Here is a 22,493-nt window from a genome sequence, read left to right on the forward strand (position 1 = left end):
TATTCCTTGTAAACTTCTTCAAGTTGCTGTTTGAAGTCAACTGTCCGAATACCCAACTTGTATGGAGACCATGGGCACCAATCCTTATGTAATACCTATTGTTGAGGGGGTGGGTAATCTATTCACCCCCCCCCCCTGAACAAAAGATATTACGTAAGAATTGACGCCCATGCTGGAGACACAACGCCTGGGTATATAATTCTGTGAATTAATTTCTCAACTTCCTTTTAACGTTTTATCATTGCACTCAGCTCGAGCAGAAAAGCCGTACATCCGAATCCCGCATTGTAAGTCTCGCCCCAAGGGAGCTTCAGATGGCACAACTCCTAAGCCTTGTCAGTACAATGTGGCTGAAGATAAGGATTCCTTTGAGCTGCAATGCTCGGTCATACGAGCCAAGCCACGTGTGGACATTCTCTGGCAGGAGGAGTCCAAGAACCTCACTGCGACACAGATGGTCACTCGGAGGAGTGATGGTGCCTTCGACGTGACAGCAACCATAAGCAGAAGGACAAATCAATCCGAGTTCCATTTCAGATGCATTGCTTCTGGTCTGGCTGTCAATGGAACCGCAGAACGTACTGTGATTGTTCAAATCATCAAACCTGTAAAAGGTAAATGTTGATTAACATATGACCGAAAAGATCGGACTTATTTTCCTACTTTATTTACTTTCATATGTAATGCAATAGTAATGTTTAAAACAACCCTTTGATTTTTAATATCAAATATATTAATGGAATTAGTATGTGTACCTTTTTATATCATATGTTTTTGTGTGTTATGCTGTTGCAATTTGTAAAAATATTGAATTTAATTGCACTGTAAAAACGTGTGCAATTCAATTTGTGACTGCTAGTCATTTTTTGAAAACCTTTAATCTGATAATGGCATCGGTATCGGCGCTTCCCCCAGTCATAAACAGCAAAGGGTCTCTTAGTCGTAGGCCTATGGATGATAATGTTTATTCGCTTAAGGTCTCGGAACAGTTGCTTTAGACGTGGGCTAGGTTTTAATACAACACTGATACAATAAAGCACAATATCAAATCAGAGATATACCAGTAATATCATCTCTGATCAAATGGTCCATTACTTAAAACGTGGAAAGTAATCAAAAACAAATAAGCTTTAATACGGCCAATTTATGAAGTACATACCATAAGCTGAATAATATGCTGTACATGTGTTGTATTTGAAAACGGTAGAATATTGGGGTTACGTGATGTCAGATTGTTGCAAATTTATTATCTCATCAAGAAGTGCGTAATCCACTAGGTAGTTGTAGATATTCGCAAAATAGCATGATCTATCTCTTCGTTCTCCGAATTTTGAAATCATTTTTTCTAGCGCAGTGAACAATAAAAGATTGCAATTTATCTTGTTTTGCTGTCATTTATCTTTAGAATCTCTACCAGGTGGATATATCTTCCTTATTCTCCTTCTTTTTGTGGCTACTTCCGCTTTTCTGGTCCTTGTCGTTTTTAGAGTGTGGAAGTATCACAAGTTTCACACCCAACCAGGTCTTCTTTATGCTACGGTCACAAATGTTCGTACGAACGATTCGTTCGTACGAATCTCCCTGTTCCTACGAATTTCAGAGTTCGTAGAGATTCGCAGATGGTACATAGTTTCTTACGTCCTTCTTACGGAGTTCGTACGAACGCCGTTTAATTCGCAAGAACAACTCAAGACCTTCTTGAGAAACGAAGTGATTTTCGGTTATACAATGGCCCCAGAGTTCGTACGTTTTTCGTAAGAACGCCTTGTGTTCTTCTTACGTCAGACTTACGCCAATCTTATGAGTTTTGTTCTCGCAAGGTGTTCGTACGTTTAACTCACGGCATTCACAAGTCATTCGTAAGAAGATCTTACAAAAAAAAACCTATTGGGTCGGGTTGCAAAAAAAACGCTGCCGTATACTGTCGAAAATTCTATGACTGTTGAAAGTTTGATATTACACGATGACAGTATTACCAAGAAGACTACAACTGCAACTGCAACTCAATAAAATGTTTCTTAAACTTGCTGTTAGCATATCTGTTACTTCCTTTATTATAAAAGCAGTCATGTTAACCGAAGAAGTCAACAAGGTTTTGCTCTGTGGTGGCATCAAAGTCATAGGACTGCTTTTCCTTTCTTAGTTTCATTGCCGACAAACTGCCGTCTTGATGATTATCCCTCCTCCTCGTCGTCGTCATCTTCCACCGCCTCCCGGTCGCTTCCGATATGGCCATCATTCTTGATATCAAGCGCGCCGAAAGCAGTTTTGGATTGAGGTAGCAAAAATTCCAGGGGGCTCACCTTCCAGGGGCAGTGGCGTAATGAGCAAAATCGTTTGGAGGAGGGGGGGGGGCAGAAGGAAAATTTGCATCACTAGGCCTACATGTTACATGCTGGCCCCACGGAACATTTTTCAAAGTGGAGTATTAACGATCAGGTTAGAGTTTAGCGAGCGTAGCGTAAATTGGCGTGGGGTCAGGGGGCTTTGCACCGGCGGGGGTCAAGGGACTAGCCCTCGGAAGCTCATGGTTTTTAGGCATTAAATTGGGGTCAGATAAGCATATTTAGATACCTTATTTGTGTCACTGGCGGGTCACTAATTGTCGGGGGTTCCAGGGAGCAGAGCCCACGGAAGCTCAGGGGTTTTAGGTATTCAATTACGGTCAGATGAGCATCCAGGGGCCCACCTTAGGGCCCTTGGTGAGGTCCAGGGGGCAGAGCCCCTGGAAGCTCAAAGGTTTTGGGTATTAAAGTACGGTCAGATGACCATCCAGGGGGCTGTCTTAGAGCCCTTGTTGGGGTTCAGGGGCCAGAGCCCCTGGAAGCTAAAAGATTTTCGGCATCTAATTACGGTCAGATGAGCATATTTTGATATCTCATTTGTGACATTTCTTTCCTTTCCTCTTTTTTTTACAAAATTGAGGGGGGCTCGAGCCCCGAGCCCCGCCGTTCTGCAGGCCCTGACATGAAGGCTTCTAAATAAGCATATTTTTAAGCCTAGCTGTTACTTTGGGAATTAGTAGTTTACAAACAAACGCATAAAAAGATATGATTTGCAAAAAAATTGAGAAAAAATACCGGAAAATCATGTCATTTCAGCAACGTTTGTAAATCACTGGTATCGAATTAGAAATACTCCCCGCCCATAAGTACTCCAGTGTTCAGGGGCTCATGTCTTATCACCACTACAATAAAAATAAAAAAACACTTTCCCATCCTCTTACAATATTTCCACGATATGCGCAAATCGCATATATTATAAAAACCTCCATTGATAGAGCAAGCGGAATGTATACGACATTTAATCCCTATTAATTTTTCTTTTCTTTGAATCGAATATAATTGATAGGTGATTCAATTCAGATTTTGTTCTTTTGTATGTTCTTTTTGGTTAAAAAATGCAAATCATCTTTATTCCTTTACTGCTTTTTTAAAGGGGGGTTGGAGGGGGGCGAATGCCCCCCTGCCCCCCCCCCCCCTCCCCCTCCCCCTCCACTTCCGGCGCCTCTGCTTGATATTGTTGTTGCTGCTCTCCTCCTCTTTCTCCTTCCTCCTCATCTCTTTCCTTAAGTTTGTTTCCCTTCCCTCTCTTCCCATTAACAGATTTCCCCTTTGGTCCCATATTTCTTCAACAAGAGATGCACCCTCGACGAACACTATGAACAGAGTGAGGCTTTATAACCGTTAAAACTCAAAATTTGCATAAATTGTGTACGTACACCTTACGAGCACCTTACGAACGTCTAACGAACGCCAGGAGTCTTTCGTACGAAGACCATAAGAATCTCCGCTCGTAAGGCGTTCTTACGAACGCCGTAGGAGCCCTCTTTGAACAACTTGAGGCGTTCTTACGGTCATCGTAATAATTTGAAGCTTTTAGAATTGTCCCTCGACCCTAAGAAATGTACGTAGATCTTGCGTGGTTCTTACGATGTAATTACGGCGTTCGTACGGCCGCCTTACGAAGAGAGGGTTTCGTACGATGTTAAAAAAAATCTTGGACAAGACCATCGACCAATCTGCGTTCTTACGAACGGTCTACGAACGGTTTACGAGCGCTTGTTTCGTACGGCCTCCTTAAGAAGATCTTACGAAATGGTCTAAAAATCGTTCGTACGGCGTTCGTAGCAGCCCGTAAGGGTATTTGTGACCAAGGCATTAACGCCTTCTTCAGTCGGTCATGATGGAATATGATTTTTTTTTCTCCTTTACGACAATGATTTATATGCTCTCAGATGCTTTATTATCAATGTATTTACATTTCGTATCTGCCCGAATGCCTACACCCAATTCTTCGAGTTGCTTAAATATTTATTTTAAATGACACTAAAGTTTGGATTCAATAGAGATAGAGATTAAACCTCAATAATTATGAGAAGGATTTCCTTAAATTGATTCGATAACATTGTTGAAGGTTGATGAAAAAATTGCTTAATTTTTGTATAACATGTTACTTACTTAATTCCTTTTACTGTACTAACTCTCTGACATGCAAAAAATCCTGAGAAAATTCTCAAACCAGGAAGATATCTATGGTTTCCTTTGAAGGCGTCAATGTACGACACCCTCTAACAGTGATTAACAGTAAATTCTCCCAACCATTTTTGAATTTTCCTAAAAGAAACAGGCTATAACAAAATCTGTCAACACTTAAGTGTTTGGAATTAAATGTAGTGCCACTTTATTGCTTTGTGATGATTTACATTCACCTAAAATGTAATTAAATTGTAATACTATAGTTGGGAAAATTAAGGAATCGATCAGATCAGTTTTTCCCCATTTGTACCATGAATAATGATTCGTTTTCACTCAAATTTTCAGATTATCTTTAATTGTACATCTAGCATTAAAGTCACTACCTAAGCACCACTATCTCTCATCTGAACAATGTAACCAAGTCCCTTTAAGGGATTTTTTTTTTGTATTGCTTTATTTCATATAGATTGCCCTATTGACAACCAGGCATCCGTTGAGTCTCAAGAAAATGCTAACTCTCGGACCAGACGTGGGTTTAAATTGATCATGACGAAAGGTATTTTGTGCACTATCTTCATATTCATTGTGGCCTCTATTGAAGAAGTGTCGTAATGACTGGTTTAATCACTTGGTTGGAAATGCAAAGGTCGAGGGTTCGAGCCTCGGCACGCTAGCTGATATATTTATCTTTGAGCAAGGCATTTGTTTATACATTGCTTCTCTCTACCCAGGTGCTAAATGTGCACCTGGTAGGAAGCGAACGTCATTGTGGTTGGATTAGCATGTGCACACCCAGAATAGAAACCGTTTCGATCACCTATATTAGTGCCCTTTTGTGAGGCATTAGTCCTCATTTCTGTCAGTTATGACTTAAGGACGTAGGTACCCTAGTTGATTAGCATAGTATAGCAGACAAATGTTTAAGCAGTCACGCAAAACAAACACTCGCAAATTATTTTTCAATAAAATCTGAGAACGTATACTATTATTTAGATCTATTAGGAATAAATCATTGTCAAAATCATTCCATAAATCGGGGTAAGAAATAATTATTCCACCTTTATGACCAAAAGTGTAGTAAATGAAGATTTTCTAAGCATGATGTGATGCCTTTTAGCATGAAATGGGTGCAACCCTTTTCTTGATATTGTGACGTACCAGTTGAAGTTGTACATGTATTATGCACCAATCTTTAGTTGGAAAGACTTAAATACAGCGGTTACTAAAATACTAAAATATAGCAGTTGACAAATGTGTTTTATTTATGAGAAATGTTCACCCCATTTATGCAATTTGCGTTTTGGCAATTGTTGTACAAAGTATAATAGCAAGTCAATGAAATGCTTCATCACTACACACACCTGGGAAGCAAGCATCCATTAATTTGAATAAATTTACTTGATGAACGACTTCACATTGTACATCACTTTATCAAGAACATAGCTATACCCATGTCGTGCTGAGAAACTTTTCATTACTTTTGATGTATGCCTCGTGGGTAATCATGTAGATTAATGGGCAAAAATATAATAAATATCTCAGCATAAGTAAAGTTATTTCTTGGGTGAGGTTTCCTTAAAGTGCTACAATAAGTTTAAAGGTACTATGTTCCATTTACAGGCCAAAGAAATGAAAAAGTTAAATTCCAACTGCATTTGAAAAATAATACTAATTTAGAACTTCCCTGAAAAAGGAGGGGCTTGAAAATGTCTTCAAGTGGGAAAATAACGACTATTAGTTGTCAAATCGACTTTAGGGCTATAGAGCCCAAAAGTAATAGTCTTGATTTTCAGACAATGTACCGAATGGTCATACGTTTTATGCTGTGCAAAGATTCAATCAGTTTAATCTTGGCCATCACAAGAAGTGGGTTATTGATGTAGACAAATGCTCATGTACCCTTTACAACTCTTTTCATGTGTGTTATTACCAAAGAAGAAAAAAGCCAGTCAGACACTCTATAGTGTCTGACAGTGAAGTCTAGCAAGTAAACGGGTTTCCTTGCATAATTTGAATATGAGGACACTGCTAACGTTTAAATTTCACAGATAGGACATACGTGACATATTCATAATTCCTGCAAAGTTCCACAGAATTTGAGGTTAGCTGCAAAAGGGACATAGTACCTTTAATAAGCAAGATAAATCGTAACGTACACATGTTCAGTCAACCAAAGCAAACTAATCCCATGGGACTTTTAGATTTGCGTGGACTGATACGTGTGACGTCTATTCAAGGCAGTGCATTAAAAGGACGTCGATAGTAGCAATCTTCGTGCAAATCTAAAGGTACCTATTAATGATTTGACATTGTCGACATGGTTCATACTCTAATTCATTCATAAGTAAACAAAAAAAAAAAAAAAAAAACTTTTCCAATTAGGTCTTTGCTGTTCTTTTTAATTGTTGTATGACTAATAAATACATCAACAAATATTTGTTTTAAACAACCCTGCCCCCCCCCCTCTCCCGCACATCATAAAGTCACAATATCGCTAAGGATTGTATTTACAAATCTAATTTCTCAGATGTTTCCAATTCTCTGAGATGTCAAATAAACTAATTGTTAAGATATTTTTTACAAATTTTAGTTGATTAGTTGCAGTGTTAACAAAAAGGCCTGGAATAATGATGGATTGAGAGATTCGTAATGGCAGATTAGTTGCAGTGTTAAGAAATAATCGTAAATCATATCTGTTTGATTCGACATATAATTAATTTGCCCTTATAATTGTGTATTATCATTATTATTATTCATTATTATTATTATTATTATTATTATAATCATCATCATTATCTATTTGTTAAATTACTTCTTTAGATTGTGTTTGCTGGGTATTCGGTTGCAAGAAACAGAAGGATAGAACTCACAATAATGGTGAAAACAACCACTGAGTAAGTATTTACGTTCCGTCTGTTGATTGATCCGTCTTCTTTTGCATCTAAATTGACAAATCAAGGTTTGAGAACCCATGTCGTGCTGAGAAACTGTACATTATGTTAAGAATAACTTGCTTCATAACATCTCTCATACACTTGTAGATTATCGGCAAGAATATAACTAAAGTTATTTCTTGGGGTGAGGTTTCCATTAAAGATTAGAGTGTAATAGTTTCTCTATATTTCTATTGCAGAAGCTTTAATCCCTCATCCCCAATAAAAAAAAACGGAGCAAAAAGATGAAATAATTGTCATTATTTAAATCAACGATGGCTCTGGTTTCCTGTATTTTTTCAGACGAGGTAGAGACTGAGTTGGAGGACCTTAGAGAGAAGCTGACAAGTTATAGACCAGGAAAGACCACGGGAATAGCAGGTGTAGACATACCTGACTCGTCGATCCATATTGGACTTTTCGGTGTCACGGGTGCAGGGAATTCATCCTTAATCAATTCACTGCACTTCGCTCTTAGGAGTAAGTAAACTCATAGCTAACCCAGCATCGCAAAACAAACCACAAGTCGTAAGAAATATTTGTGTATACTTTAAATATGATTCTAAAAAAAGACTTATTGTTAGCTTTAGAACTATATAAAACTCATCACATTTGGATGTTTTTCTAACCCAAATAAAAAAGGAGAAGAATATCCAATTCCAAGGAATGTTACTATGGAGAAGAAAAAAAGGTTTGTAGTTTAATCTGACTCCAAAGGCATTCTGTAAGGGGATAAAAGGAAGATAAGAACTGAATAGGTGAAGGAATTATAAGATTGCCCTGTAATTTGGCATACAAAATGAGCACCTCCTAATTTGTATTCTCACCATGTTTCAATGCAAAGTCTTACTCTGCTTTAAATTTATAGTTGATCAAAATGAGACCGGAAGTCAGGGTCATAGAGAGTTTAATACTACATCCAACTCAAGATGGACACGTATAGGTCTACTTTAAAATTGATTAAGATTTGAAGTTACATAAAAGAAAGTTTACTATATCAAGAAATAATAATGACTAAAAATATTACCATCCAGACCAAAAACACCTTGAGTGAGGTCCACCTGAAAATCACAATGCGACTTTTCGGTGGAGTACCCCTATTGCATATATCCTTCACTTTATTTCAAATGGTTATTGAACAAATGTCGACAGGACATAACTATACCGTATCGTACTGTACCGTAGGATTTCCTGATGTTACGGTAGAATGCATCTACGTTAAGCCACGTAGATAAGATGTTATTTTTTATTCTACAAATCTGGCTTCCTATAGAATATTCATGCGTGATACATGAATATATAGCAAAAAGATTTTTAATAAAGTTAATAGACTAGCACATGGTAAAAATTATCCCAAATATTCACATGTCTTTTGTGCATTTTAGAATAATTTCTGATATAGTGATGGAGATGTTTCATGAATACGTTTCGTTTGCACCCTTGAGAAGAATACTTCCACCTGTGTATGATAGAATTTACGTTTTTAAATTATAGTGACTTGGTAACATTGTTGAAGGTTGATGAAAAAACTGCGTAATTTGAGTATGAAATGTTACTTATTATATTCCTTTACGTACTTACCCTCTTACATGCTAAAAATCCTGAAAAAGTTATAAAACCACAAAGATTTGAATGGCTTTCTTTGAAAGCGTCACTGTGCGAGACTCTTTTAAAGTAATTTCTCCCAAACATTTTTCCATGAAAATAAGACATAAAACAGGCTTTGAAAAAATCTTTTAACACTTAAATTTTTGGAATGTTACATAGGGCCAACTCATTGCTTTATTATGATTTTCATTCACCTAAAATATACTTAAATTGTAATAATAAAGTAGGGAGATCAGTTTTTCCCAATTTGTATCATCAATAAAGGTCTGTTTTCAGTCAAACTTTATGATCATCTTATATTTTACATCTACCATTGAAGTCACTACCTTACCACCATATTCTCTCATCTGAACAATGTCACCAAGTCCCTTTAGTGGGTGCGGGTGTCGTTTATAGGGCACATTTTCCTCACCCAATGCCTGTTGCAACCCTCTCCCACCACCCTGCTCTCACTAGAAATCTGTATTCTTGTTTGATTATTTCTGTGGAGTGGAGTACAACCGATTGAAAGTTGATTAATCTCTAATTATAATTTGTTATAATTCAGAACGATTATCTGATTTCCTTGTTTACTCCACATCTTTCTACATTAGATGAGTACAAGGATGTCGCCATCGAAGCTGATGATACATCAGCTGGTAGTCAAACAAAGTTCAGGGAGACGGTAGAGCTAACAGAACACATACACATCGTTGACAATCGAGGAATGAAGGACTTCAAAAAGAAACAGATTGAGGAAGACTTGATGCCTCAGATTCGTGAGTAAACGCTTCGTATTCATTTTCTGTCGTGTATTTCGTGAGTGATGACTTTGACATGCGTACATCTATACACAGATACTATTGCTTTATCTTGAATGATTTTTCGTTTGATACATTATATGTCGTAGTCGAGTCACTTGACTGGGATTACAAAGGTAGGTTCCTCATGGGTTAAAGCCCCGTCCTTGAGCAAGACATTTTATCTACATTGCTCCTTTCCTCCCATGTGTCAAATGATTACCCAGGAGGTTGCAAACGTCTCTTCGGTTGGATTAGCATATGCGCGCCCGTAAAAAAACAATAAGCCATTTCGCAATTAGCCAATGGAGTCGTATGACGTCAACGTGTCATAGGTCAAATAAACATATCTCCAAAGCTTACTTGCCCGTTCACTCGCACGCTCTGCGCAATGTACAAATGGCTACGTGAAGAATTGTGCGTGCGTTCGTCCTGTACTGTTTAGTGTATCTTTTTTCAACTGCTTGTCGTGCTTTTTATCTTCTTTTTCATCGAAAGTCCCTACAAGAGTTGTTGAAATGGATTGGGGAGGCTTCTTCGATATAAGATATAGGTTTGTGGACCGTCAAATCATCAAATCTCTCATAAAGGGGGACTCGGATCACGAGGAGTATATTCCTCGTGGTTTAAATCCTATGGTAAATTTAAACGCGCGCTTTGGAAGGTAGGAAATGTTTTTTTCAGAGTAGAAAGTGTCCACGGATCCAAGTCCCTGGGAACGGGGATCACGATAATGCTGATAACCAATGATCAGATTCCAAGTAAAGTTTACTATAAAGAACCGATTCCGACGTTCAGAAATTATTTTCGGTGACTGATGTGATCATTTACAACGAAAACGCCATCACACAAACAAATCACAGCTCCTCTCTCAGCTCTCTTTATGTTCAATTGACCGCAGTATTAGCTGGAGTGCTCCCCTGGCGAATGTGCATTGTAATGTGCAGAATCGTAATTGAATCCAATGACCGGGGTAATATTAACATTGTCAGCGCCTTAATCAGTTGATAGTAAAGCGCTATATAAGAAGCCAGAAGCAGAGGTGTCGCAGGTTGAGGTGTCGTAGTCGAGCATTTGACTGGAAATTCAAAGGTCCTGCGTTCGATCTCTGACACAGCACTAATGTCCTATGACAAGGCATTAATTTAAATTTGCCACTTTAGGAGAGAAATATGTACCTGGTAGTATAACAAAAGTCTTTGTGGTACGTATTGCTATATGACCTTACGGTGACCATATCGTAGGAATACTCTCCAGGGAGTGTAGATGGTGCACATTGTGCCTTAATGAATCCTGTGACCGAGGGAATAATATCTATAAAGCGCTTAGAGACGGCATTTCGTAGTTAAACGCTATATAATTCCAGATTATTATTGTTATTATTATTTCGCTCACTGTACTGTAATATCATGGTAGGAGTTTTCAAAAATAAATTCATCACGATGGGAAATGAATTGAATTGTATTTGTGTACAAATGAGTTATCTTGGCCTGTTATTACTTTCACTTTTCTAATATACATTTTACTCTGTCATCATTCTGTTTGTTTTCCCATCCAGGGGGGAACGAGGACTTGAACCTAAGAAAAGGGTTAAGAAAGGAACTGGAAAACATATTCACTGCCCTGTGTTTGTATGCAATCCAAGGTAACAAACGGGAATATTTTATTTACAACTTGACTTTCAATTTGTAGATGATAAATTTGTTTACACTAGTAGCAGGGAGGCCTTGAATAAGATCCTGGTTACAGAAACGTTATCAAGAAGCAACTATATTACACAAAATGTAAATTACCTCTCACAATAAAATAGATATAAATGTCACGAATGTTAACACTTCTGAAGTTCGGAAAGTTTGTGTGTGTGCACGTCGGTAGTCATGGTATTAGTTTAGTAGTAGAAGTATTATACTATTAGTAGGAGTAGTAGGAGTAGTAACAGCAGCAGCACTAATAGTAGTAGTGTTGTAGTAATAGTCGTGGAAGTAGTAGCCGTGGTAGTAGTAAGAGTAAACTAAGTAATAGTAATAGTATAAGTAGTAGTATAGTAGTAAGAGTAACATAAGTAGTAGAAATAGTATTAGTAGTAGTGGTAGCAGTAGTTGTAGCAGTAGTGATAGCAGTAATATAATTATAAGTTGTAATAGTTATGATTATTATAAGAATAGCAATACAATTTATTATAGAAGTGTGTCATCGCTGTTATTTCTGGTTTTAATAATCAAGTATCATTTAAACAATGGGTGATTCATTATGTAAAGCAATGTGATTTAACCCTATGTTGTCGTTATATAATGTAATTTATTTTTTCCTGTTTTCTTTTTTGTATCTATACAGTCAACCAATTAAACATGATGATACGCTGGACTTTATCCGACAATTTTCTGACAAAGTTAATGATCACTTTGGTAAGTTATAATCATCTTGATCAGGAGACATTTCTTGATATTATAAACTTCAGAGCAGTAATATTGCTAGTCTGACAAATTTGAGATTTAATTGTTACTCGAAATGCTTGTAGATGCGTCGACTTCAAGCATTCACTGGAGTATTCCGCGCGTTTAGAGGGCATGTTAAGAGAGATAGAGCAATGAAAAGGACTAGCAGGCTACCGTGATTAAAGGCTACTTTATCCAAGAATATTGCATCATCCCTGTGCAATTTATGTACTATTAGACGCATGTTTTAACCCCCCTTCTTCCAGTCAATTTAAAATATATCTTTATTTATTCCCAACCAACCACCCTTATGGAATTGAGTCACACATATTTGAAGACAAACAAAAATTGTTTTGTGTGTTGGGACAAATACCTAGCAAAGGTTCAAGAAGAAACAATTTGTAGTGTTTACGAGCAGTTCAAGAAAAAAGTATTATGTTCACAACGTATGCGAAATGTTGACTTTTCAATTTTTGGTAAACAAGCAGATCCAAAATGCCACGTAATCTGCAACGGTCGCGGGCTTTTACACCAGGGGTCAAAGTGACCCCTTAGTCAAATAAGGGCTAAGGCTAGAGAGAAACAAAAGCAATATATTTGTTTTTACAATATATATTAATCATATGTGATGTAGGTAATCATATGTTTCAAGTCTTGAATGATTATCTTGATATCTGTTGGCTAATATTTTCAATATTTCCCCATACTACAAGGATTCAAAATAAATCAAGATAGGAAATTAGAAACCCATTTAATTCATTACTTCTTAAAAAAGTGTTATGTATGTCTCGTTTTTACAGGTCGTAACGCAATGGTTGTCGTCACTCATAAAGGGAAACTGGATGACTCTGCAGAAGCAGATGGAAGCTTGGATGATGTAGTGTTTAAGATTAAAGATCGAGGTAGTGTTCCTAAGAATTACATATATACATTTGAAAACTATACTGAAGATTGCCACGTTCACGATGCAAAGAAAAGTATTGAATACTTGAAGTTTCTGTCCGCGTGCTTGGACTTAGGAGAAAGGAATATCAGATTTAAGTTGGAAAAAGCAGGTGAGCGTAATTGAAAGGTCAATCACTTTTAGACTGCATGTTCTAATAACGGAAGGTCCAAACACAATTCGTTTAAGGATCGCAGATGTATGCAGATTGCACACTATATTTGGAGTATAGATCATTAATAAGATATCAAGCATTATTTTCAATTTCGGAGGACAGATCAACGTGAAGAATAAGCTTGATTATAAGTATTATTATACTTTTTATCTTCACCATTATTATTGTGATTATTAGTTTTATTATAGTTATCATAATTGTTTATCATTGTAACATCAGTGTCTGTTTTTTTTTTTTTTATTGTGGCAGTAGTAGTAATAGTACTAGTAGTATGCGTCATTCTGCGAGATATTTACCTTTACTAAACGGTGGGAAATATCTTTTTAAAGCTTTTTTTTTTCAATGTCGGATTGCCATGCCTGTTCGTTTTTTGTATCATTATTATTTCAATGTCATATTTCATTTGCACATTGTTTCAAGGATAAACAAATGGAAGAATATACATAAATAAACAATTTAATTAATATAGAATTTCCCGGCGAAATTCGCGAGTTTGTCATTCGAATTCATTTACTTTACAATTAGGTTAGCGCAGATCGGCTTTGCCATGCCAATTATCCTTCAATTTTTCACGTGTTTGTATTTAATTTAGGATTTGGGTCGAAGGTTTTCATGGATCTGTCATTTAATTTAGAAACTGCTCAACTAGCATTCAAATTAATCGTCACTTGTCGAGGCGTCATTTTTATCATTTAAATTGACACCTGTCATTCGTATTCGAAATATGTTTATTCAAGTTAGGAATGTTAAAATAATGCTATTTAAATGCATGATTTGCCATTGGGGTCTATTCTGTTTTCCATTTGTTCATGTTCAAGACAATGCATATAGGTGTAGTCAGACATTAAGTAAACATGAACATTTACAAGCATATTGAGACCATCAAGTCCTTAGATGCAATTCGGTTTTTTTTTCTTAACAATCAAACTTAAATGCTGATAAATATCAAATAAATCTAATGAGTATAAGTGTATGAATGCAAGAAAATAAAATATGATGTAATAAACATGAACAAAACAATCTTGACAGAAAAAGAATGAGATATAAAAAGTGTGTAATAAACTAGATATGTATATTGGCCATCAATTTAATGCTACAAATGAATTAGAATGGTAAAAGTACACCGTCGCGATGTCAAAAAATCGTGTTGGGTCAAATCGAATGACCAAATAGCGAAAGAAGCACATTGTTTATTAATTTGAATGAAACAGACATATATATATATATTAACGAAAACTTCATAGATTTGAAAACTAGAAAAATGAATATAAACCCGAAATACACCTGACAGCACTAAAACATTCGAATTTGAACGCAAGACAAATTAATTTTAATGACAAACTCGCAAATTTGGCCGGGAAATCCTATACGTTATCATTCATGTAAATAATGTGGTTATGCACATGGTATGTATATAGTAACATGGGCAATGATATCTTGGTTAACTATTCGGTAATCAAATAATGTTTAGATCATGAAATCACCTGTTAAATTATAAAATGTGCATGTTATCTTTTTTAATCATATTTGATCTTACCATTCGGCTGAATGCATATCCTATTTATAAAATACACTCTGAGAAGAAATTTTTGATTTTCCTGAATGTTTACATAGTCATGTAAAGTGTTCTGACTGATGATGGATCCAGGGGGCACGGGAGCACATTCCCCGGCTAATTCCAATGAGAAATATTGCAAGCATAACCAAAAAATGTGCCCCTCAACTGCTAATACACGTACTACTCCTACTCCAAAAAAGCGCACTCCCTCCCCTAAAAATGTAATTATTTTTTTTGGAGTTGATGTGTACTCCAAAGAAATGATTTTTTCTTTGCTTGTCAGAAAATTCAGAGGAGGAAGGAGCTTGTTTTCATAATTAGTTTGTTTATGAGAAAATATTCAGAAATGTTCCTATCTGCCCCAAATCCTGGATCCGCCATTACTGGTGCTATCTATAAGTCAGTTCGTAGATTATATCTTTTCCTGAGCATATAAAGGTAAGTTGTACAGAATTTCCTCCGCAATACAGCAAGCAATTATTTCTTAGTCTCAATTGTATACATTTACTGCATTAAACGTACCCTATTATGTATATTTCTCGTTTGGTAACATTTTAACTGGAATGACTTTGTAAAAAGGAAAGCATTTTTACTTGTATTTGCTGTTATCGTGTAAATGAATGAAATGAAAAGAAATAAAAATGAATTTGCTCTTTATAATATCAAGTAAAATGATTAAATATGATCATAATATGTCAAGCTGTAAATGTATATATGTATATAGATCCTCACAGAGGATTGGAGAATGGTGATTGTAAAAGAGGTTGTAAACATCAAAATGAATCGTTTTTTTGGCGCTTCTTACTCAAGACTGTGGTGCTTGGGCAAACAAAAAAATTATCACCTTTTTATGTTGCTTGAGGATGAATTTCGTAGATTGTGCCTGTCATTCTGAGATTAAAGATTCATGAATAGACTATATTGGTGTCATTAAAATGTTAAATCCAATATTCACGAACCCTCAAAGTGTAGATTAATAAGAAACGAAAAACAGATGTGTTATTAACTGAATTAATTGTACGTCAATACCTATCGCAGGGATTTAAAATAAATTACCTGTATATTCTTTTTAATTGTATATATATTGTGTTCTATCAAATCCATTAGAATGAGGAAATATCCTAGGTACTTCATGTTTTTCAGTTTCAGTTTTACAATCAGAAGAGGGCAATATCTTTTTTCCGAGCACATGCCCCCATATAAATCCTATAAGATACATTGCAAGTAAACATCAAGTAAATTTGTGCAAGACAAAATCATTTGAACTAAATGGACTGCAGTGTTAATACATGTGCATGTATACTGTATACAGCCTCAAATCAGAAAAACGGTCATGCCATATTTACCGTAACGTTTGTGCGTAGTGTTGTCATTGTTCAAATTGTACAAACCGTCTACTCCAGTTACAAAGGGAGTCTTGGGTTTTCCTGAACATCTTACATTTTGAAAGGGCAGGTGACCTCATAAAACGTTTCTAGTGCAAAATGCACAAATATTCGATCTCGAGTTGCAGATTATTTTACTAAAGCTAACGTTTCTTCCTGGTTCCTCAAATTCTTTCAGCACGTTTTGGGGTTAAGAAAAAGATGTGATTAGAATGTTAACATCAGTGCAACATGGAATACAACAGGAAAGCTGCGAGCACTAATGCGTCATTGGTGTATTTAAAACTGGAAGGCGAGTCAAAGAGCACATCAAAGCGAATTTGTTTGCATTATTAACAAAAAGCAATGATTGACTTTTGGTAAATTCCAAGCCTTACGGAATGTTATGTCTGGAGAATCTTCTATTTTAAATAAATATATTATTACAGATGATGACATTAAAAAAAATAATGACATAAAATGATAACTATATGCGGTTCTTTCACAACATAAAGGTTTTCCTGTCAACCACTCATCAAGTTACAAAATATTGAATTTGATATAGCTTTGTTACAGAATGGCCTAGAAGATAATTATTTAATAATTAAAGCTCCTTGAATTCAGTTAAGCTAATTATACTTTAACATTTTACCAACTTGATAGGAAACTCAACTGAAAGTATTTCATACTAAAATATAACTAGTGCCTTTTTGATAAAAAATCTCTTTAATACCGTTTTCTCCAAATTGAAATTTATCTGACATTGTATTTCCTTAACGTTTGGAAATAACCTTTTCATTTGGTTTGACAAACTACTACTACTACTAGGAATAATGATGATAATGATATTAATGATAATAATAATAATTATGATAACAATGACAATACTAACACTAACAATTAAGAAATAATCATATATATCTATATAAATATTTTCAAATGCAATTAAAAAACATTAAAACTGTTCCAAACCAATTGGATATTTGTGTTTTCTTTAGTTGGTCCACTTGTCGAATTTCTCTCCCATGATTACTTTGCTGTTTAGTGGGTTCTTACTTGCTTTTTTTCTTCCAGTATTTAACTTTTTTTCACTGATATTCTATTCGTTTTATTTCTATTTGATAGTAAGCAAATCAACCATTTTCAAAAGTGACATTTTAGCATCATTGTACTAAATATTTCTCTGATTGATAAATTATTATCATGAGTCGATCGAACTCTCTTTTTGACAATATTATAATTTTTATATTTGTCACTAACGCCAGAAAGACATCCACATTCGTTTTAATAGAGTTCCTTTTAATAATACAGTAAAGCAATACGATATTTTACCTTTGCTTAAACAGCATTAATAAATATTGTGCTACCATTGATAACTTAGCAAAATGAAAGTAGTACAATTGTTGGCAAATAATTTCATGATACCTCTTTTCACTAAGTGTTTATGAAAAATTGTACATCTTCTTAGAACTTTATTTATATATCTGAATACATATATAAACTTTATAAGATATAAGATCGTATCGTCACAATAATTTCAAGACAAATTCGTGTGCAAAAGTCTATATAATGTAATAGTGTATTATTATTAGTTTTATTAAAATGACAACATTATGCTTTAGCGAAATGTAAGAGTATGTTAAAGGTAATTATTTGCAACTTTGGCTGCCTTATACGAAGATGACTGTGTGCCCAGAAGAACACTGATTATGAGAAAAGTGAGCAATGACTTATAATGGCGAAATGGGAAAAATAACCGGTTAGTTTTACTCTGATTTCAGAAACTTTTAGATTTACACGACGAGAACGTGGACCGCCACGTGTGACATCCTTTTAAGGCAATGTGACGTCCTTTTAAGGCACTACCGGGCACGGCCCAGTGCCTTAACACGATGTCACACGCGGCAGTCCACGCTCTCGTTGTGTAAATCTAAAAGTCCCTAATGGCACAACTTCTGACGCATAGTCATTCTTCTAATTGGCTGCTTAGATCATGAGATGGCGCAATGTTATGTAGCACCAATGCAATTGATAGAGTTTGGCCAACCCGGTGCGAGTTGGGGACAATATGGCGAGTACTGTACACAACAAAAGAACCTACGCCATGTTGTGATCAACTCTCCGAACTTTCTTGTTTAGTTATTGGTTTAAATCAATGAGTGTGGATACGACTTTTTCGTATATGTTTCAGATATATTACGAGAAACATTATTGTTTAAAGTGGCAAGATTTTGACCCACAATTACAAAATAATCTTTACAAGCATTTACTACATTGTTTCCGTCAGTCACCAACTCATTACCTACTTTAGAATAAATATTATTATGCATATTCAGATTATTTTTACTATTAAAAAGATTATTTATCAGTTTCCATGTTTGATTCATATTTCCTTTCGCCTTATACAATTTATTTGAGAGAGGGTTTTTTTCGCTGACTTTACTACATTACCATATTTTTGTTAGCATGTTTACAAACAGATTTTCTATGATTCGTATTAAGTCTCCTATACAGTTTTTTTTCATCTCCCTTGTATACCAAGGATTATAATCGTATTCACTTTAAAGTTTTTTTCATTGAAAAGCGGTCTTTATACATTTCAGTAAGAAACTCCATTATTTTTTATCAGAAAGATTGTCTCCATCTTTTTCTGAATCAACATCAGTTTGGAAATGAAATTCGGCATTGCTTCTTTGAAAAACAAATTATTTAGATTTATTTCATTAATTTGCCGCTGATGTATATAAACAGGAAATGTTTGTAAAGGAAAAGAATAATCACACAGAGCAAATACAGGAAAATGATCAGATACATTGGCAATTATTTAACCAGAGAGTAGGTCACAGTTCTTGTTCACAAAAATACGGTCAATTAATGATTCAGTAGTGTTCGTAATTCATGTTTGTGAATGTGAAAAGAAAAAGGATTGAAATATTTCTAAAAATTCATTTACATATGTAAAAGAGTCAATTTTCTTGAGATCAATGTTGAAGTTCTTTCTTTTCAACACTAATCAATTTTAAATCCAAGTATTTTACTAGGTGGTCTATAAAAAACACAAAAATAATCAAATTTTTTCTACTTTGAGGTATCTCAATGAAAATGACTTTCGCAAGTAACATTACATACATTTTAATCTTGCCTATCTTTAGATTGTAGTTGATTATGTTTACAAAGAACTCCTCCACCTGTCCTATCACTTCTTTCTAATCATGTACATTGGTAATCATTAGAATTAACATCAGAAGTATTTTCTTTATCTAACCTATTTTCTGAAAAAGCTAATATTTTAAACTTATGATTTAACATTTCTAATAATTTACCTGTCTCATCACCTTTTTTGTTTAAACTTCTGCAGACATATCATAATTCTTGTGAATATGTTTTTAAGGCTCCAAAAGTTCACCGACCGAAAACTAGTTTAGATTGCTAATCATTATGATGTGAGTACTTTAAATAAAATATAAAGAGTATACATGTGATAGCTTATGAGGATATCTTAAGCACAATAATAGTTTTTAAAAAAACATTGCTTGGTCAATGTGAAGATAGGTACCAAAAGAAAAAGCATATAAAGCATCAAGCGCAAACACCACGAGTACGGGATGAACAGAAAACATGTAAAATTGAAAAGATTACAATTCTAAATAATTTAAACGGAACCATCCGAGTTTCATAACAGAATCAATTGGAGAGCAGGATCAATATTCTGTTTGTAACTGCCATGACAATTAAAAACGAATTCCTGATACATTAACTTTTAATTCACAAATAATGTATTATCTTGTACTCACATTTATGATTTAAAGACAATTTGCTCATTTATTTATTCTAAATATTTTTTTAGGACAACATTAAAATCATCAAGTTTTTTACAAGGTGGTGTATAAAACACACCAACAATCAAAGTCTTTCTATTTTGAGGTATCTCAATAAAATGACTTTCGAAAGAATCATTAAATACTGTTAAATCTTGTCTAACTTGAGATTGTAGTTGATTATGTATACAAAGACGAACTCCTTCACCTTTCCTACTATTTCGTCTTGATCATGTAAATTGGTAATCATTAGAATTTCAAAAAATTTACCTTTTTCATCACTTTTTTTGTTGGAAGTTCTTAAGATTACATGTAGTACAGATAATAAGTCTTTTAAATATGTTTTTGAGGTTCCACTAAGTTCACCTACCTAGAACTAGTTTAGATTACTATTCATTATAATGCGAGTACTTGAATAGAATATGAAGAGTATACATGTGATAGCATATGAAGACATCTTGAGCACAATTAAAGTTATACATTCATTGCTTGGTCAAAGTGAAAATAGGTACAGAAAGACAAAACATATAGAGCATTAAAGGGGCTCGGTAACATTGTTCAGATGAGAGAAAATAGTGCTAAGTTAGTGACTTTAATGTTAGATGTACAATTAAAGATAATCTGAAAGTTTGAGTGGAAACAGACCATGATTAATGATAAAATTTGGGGGAAAATGATATGATCGATTCCTTTATTCTCTCAACTATATTATTACAATTTAATTACATTTTAGATGAATGCAAATCGTCACAAAACAATGATTGGGCTGTGTATACCATTCCAGACATTTAAGTGTTAAAAGATTTTTAAAAGCCCGTCCCATCTCTTATTTTCATGGAAAAACGGTTCGGAAAATACAAAACTGCGTGGGATAATTTACTGTTTAAAGGGTTTCGCACAGTGACGCCCTCAAAGAAAACCATAAATATCCTTGTGGCTTGAGATTTTTTTTCAGGATTTTTTTAGCATGTTAGAAAATTAGTACAGTAGACGGAATATTGATAATAAGTAACATTTCATACAGAAATGACGCAGTTTTTTCATCAACTTTCAACAATTCAATGTTACCGAGTCACTTTAAGCACAAACACCATGACTACAAAATGAACAAAATCAATTGGAGAGCCGAATCTCTGATGGGAGCATACTTTTATGGTTGTACCTGCTCTGATAATAGAATGAATTAAGTGGTACAGTAACATTTAATTTACAAGTATTTACTTCTTCGTAGTCACATTTGTGATTTCAGGGCAATTTACTCATTTATTTTGATGTGGTTTTAGTCTGCAGAACTGGTTTTGGTTTTGCAATGTTCAGGATGTCTCGTTTGCAGCAGATGATTATTGTGGATCGTTTCCCGTCTGTAAGGCGATAACTATTACGTCACTTGTCCAGGCTTGGTTACGGATGGCCTTTTGAAAATGTTGTTACTTGTTAGGTCTTCCATCATGATAAAGCCAATTTTTTTCTTCAAGACATGGTCAGGGTTGAGTCTGTCATGCCCATAAATAATCTTGTACACCTGAATCATGCCCTCTCTTTATCCTGTACTAAAGGGATGGCAAGTTCAGGCATTTAAGTCTCTCCATGTAAGTTTTGTGTTTCATTGTGGAGATCATATTTGTTGCTCTCTCCTTCACTCTACTCACTGCCTTTGCATCTAAAAATGCACCATGGTGACCAGATTACATTTCCGTATTAAAGGAGGGGCGAACTATAAACGGCGTGGGAATGGTGGGTGTGTAATCAAATTGAAAGACACGTCTAATGCTAATCAGGTCTTCGTTCAACTGGAGTTGCCACTTTGAGGACTAGTCTGTCAATGAGCACAGGTCAGCTTGGAGAAGTTTGCGTTGGTCGGGAGTAGAGGCGCAGAAGAAAACTTGTGTGTCATCTGCGTAGATTCTCACAGTCGAGTCCAACACCTCAGAAATATCGTTAATGTGTAGAAAAAAAGTGTACGCTGCCCTAGGGCACACAGTTCTTCACCTTGCACCACTGCGATATGGCATTATTTACCACCACCTTCTGCGTTCGACCATGAAGGAAATCAGCAATCCATGTTTTGAAGTTCCCTTGGATCTTGTAAGCATCAAGTTTGGTGGGGCACGCTGACAAATGCCTTTGGAAAGTATAGGTTGACAAAATCGACCTTTTCTCTTTGATCTAGCCACTCAGTCCATTCCTCAAGAGTGTGGAGCAGTTGTGTAACACATGATCTACATGGGACAAATCCATGCTGAGAATCACTGATAAGATCATAATGCCATCGGATGATCAACTATCTTATCTCTGATGAGGGATTCTATGATATTACTGGGGACTGATGTCAGGCTTATTGGGCGGTAGTTGTTAGCATTCAACTTGCTCCCCTTCTTGTGCACAGGAACAACAGGGCTTAT

The 22,493-nt window shown here is 35.3% G+C and overlaps 2 long non-coding RNA genes across 2 annotated transcripts; both read left to right on the forward strand.

Moving 5' to 3' along the window:
* The first annotated feature begins 440 nt into the window (after positions 1-440).
* Positions 441-9,772, forward strand: LOC115920880. The gene is made up of 6 exons (XR_004062591.1): positions 441-614; positions 1,406-1,522; positions 4,945-5,034; positions 7,299-7,372; positions 7,715-7,891; positions 9,613-9,772. It is a non-coding gene; the product is annotated as an uncharacterized LOC115920880 (long non-coding RNA).
* Positions 9,773-11,361: 1,589 nt separating this feature from the next.
* On the forward strand, positions 11,362-13,498 carry LOC105445005. Its single transcript, XR_004062873.1, has 3 exons — positions 11,362-11,443; positions 12,133-12,203; positions 13,034-13,498. It is a non-coding gene; the product is annotated as an uncharacterized LOC105445005 (long non-coding RNA).
* The last annotated feature ends 8,995 nt before the right edge of the window (positions 13,499-22,493 follow it).

The sequence above is a fragment of the Strongylocentrotus purpuratus genome, unplaced genomic scaffold (genome assembly GCF_000002235.5).
Source record: "Strongylocentrotus purpuratus isolate Spur 01 unplaced genomic scaffold, Spur_5.0 spur5_scaffold_1, whole genome shotgun sequence".
NCBI classification, from domain to species: Eukaryota; Metazoa; Echinodermata; class Echinoidea; order Camarodonta; family Strongylocentrotidae; genus Strongylocentrotus; species Strongylocentrotus purpuratus.